Genomic DNA, 2,109 nt, shown 5'->3' on the forward strand with positions numbered 1-2,109 from the left:
GCGGGGTTGCGCGCCCTGGTGGGCACCATGGTGCGCACCAAGGAGCGCTCCGAAGTGTGCTCCAAGGTGCGGCGTGCACGAAGTCGGAGCCCGGTTTGCCCCGGGTGCGCACCTCGCGTGCACCTTCGGCGGGGTTGCGCGCCCTGGTGGGCACCATGGTGCGCACCAAGGAGCGCTCCGAAGTGTGCTCCAAGGTGCGGCGTGCACGAAGTCGGAGCCCGGTTTGCCCCGGGTGCGCACCCTCGCGTGCACCTTCGCCGCGGTGGGCACCATGGCGTGCACGAAGTCGGAGCCCGGTTTGCCCCGGGTGCGCACCTCGCGTGCACCTTCGCCGGGGTGGGCACCTCGGCTGGGTTGCGCGCCCTGGTGCGCACCAAGGAGCGCTCCGAAGTGTGCTCCAAGGTGCGGCGTGCACGAAGTCGGAGCCCGGTTTGCCCCGGGTGCGCACCTCGCGTGCACCTTCGCCAGGGTGGGCACCTCGGTGCGCACACCTTCTCAATGTTTTCTTGCCTTTTCTGGAAATTGGTGAAGGCAGCGCATCAAAGGTGCGCACCTCGGTGTGCTCCGAGGTGCGAACCCGAGAGCGCTCCGAGGTGCCCACGAAGTCGAAAGTCGGGTTAATTGCATTGTTTTCCCCGGGTGCGCTCCGAGGTGCGCAACATCGGCGCGCACCAAGGAGGGCTCCGAAGTGTGCTCCAAGGTGCGCACGATGGCGTGCACCTCTGGTGCGCACGATTCGGAGCTCGGTTTGACCGGGGTGCGCACACCTTGGCTGGGTTGCGCACCTTTTGTGCGCTCCAAGGTGCGCACGAAGTCGGAGCTCGGTTTGCCCCGGGTGCGCACCTTCGCCAGGGTGCGCACCTTGATGCGCACGCCTTGGCTGGGCTGCGCACCTTGGTGGGCGCCATGGTGCGCACCTTTCGTGCGCTCCAAGGTGCGCACGAAGTCGGAGCTCGGTTTGCCCCGGGTGCGCACCTTGGTGGGCGCCATGGTGCACTCCGAGGTGCCCAAGATTGGTGCGCACCAAGGAGCGCTCCGAAGTGCGCTCCAAGGTGCGCGCGAAGTCGAAAGTTGGGTTAATTGTCCGGTTTGCCTCGGGTGCGCACCTTGCGTGCACCTTCGCCAGGGTGGGCGCCTTGGTGCGCACACCTTGGCTGGGCTGCGCACAACCTTGGCACCCGCGTTTCCTTCATTTTAAATTTTTTTTTTTTACAATCTCTCAAGTGGGAAATTCTATAATCTCAACTTTTTTTGCCTTTTCAGGAAACTTTTGAATGGAGCGCATCATTGGTGCGCTCCGAAGTGTGCTCCAAAGCTCTCTCCAGCTGCGTGCACCTGCCCCGGCCGCGCACCCGGCCCCGCCCAGCTTCGCTCACCTGTCCCGGGCGTCTGGTGCGGAACCTTAGAGTAAGAAACATCACCGTGCACCTTGGCCAACGTGCGCGACTCGACCGAGCGCGCACTGGCCGAGGTGCACACCGATTTCACCTGGGTGCGCGCGCAGCACCTCGGGCGCACCGGGGTGCGCGCACAACGCCCGGGTTGCACCGTGGCCTGTGTGCTCGGGGCGCCTCGGGTGCGCGCTCGGTGTCGCCCCCGCGCGCGCGGTAGTGCGGGCAGCGCACCCCGGCCCGGCCCGGCCCCGACGAGAACGCAAACGGGCAAAAGGTTTATTCAAATAGCATTGCGACGCCCGGCGAAAAACTAAAAAAGGGTGCAACACCGGGACTTCCCGGGAGGTCACCCATCCCAGTACTACTCCGGCCCAAGCGCGCTTAACTGCGGAGTTCTGATGGGATCCGGTGCACTAACGCTGGTATGATCGCACCCGTTATGAGCTTGTCGCAGTGTGTACTTAGCAAACCGCGACCCACGTGCGAATCCACCCCGGCCACCCACCCCCGTCGAGGTGCACACCCTCCCTCGCGAAGTGCGCCCCGTTCGCCAAGTGTGAGCCCTGCCCGGGTGCGCGCACCTTGCTAGGGCGTCGGGTGTGCACCCGGCCCGGCCTACGTGCGTGCACCTGGAGGGGGCGTCGTGTGCGTGCAGTGTCCCGTCTGCAACGCGGTGCCCACACACCACCTCGGGCGCAACGACCTGCGCTCACAT

General features: G+C 65.5%; 1 non-coding gene across 1 annotated transcript; it reads right to left on the reverse strand.

Annotated features, from left to right (window-relative positions):
• Window positions 1-1,711: 1,711 nt before the first annotated feature.
• Window positions 1,712-1,830, reverse strand: LOC131873413 (5S ribosomal RNA). Its single transcript, XR_009371369.1, has one exon. It is a non-coding gene; the product is annotated as a 5S ribosomal RNA (ribosomal RNA).
• Window positions 1,831-2,109: the final 279 nt, after the last annotated feature.

This window comes from Cryptomeria japonica, unplaced genomic scaffold, assembly GCF_030272615.1.
Source record: "Cryptomeria japonica unplaced genomic scaffold, Sugi_1.0 HiC_scaffold_1677, whole genome shotgun sequence".
Taxonomy (NCBI): Eukaryota; Viridiplantae; Streptophyta; class Pinopsida; order Cupressales; family Cupressaceae; genus Cryptomeria; species Cryptomeria japonica.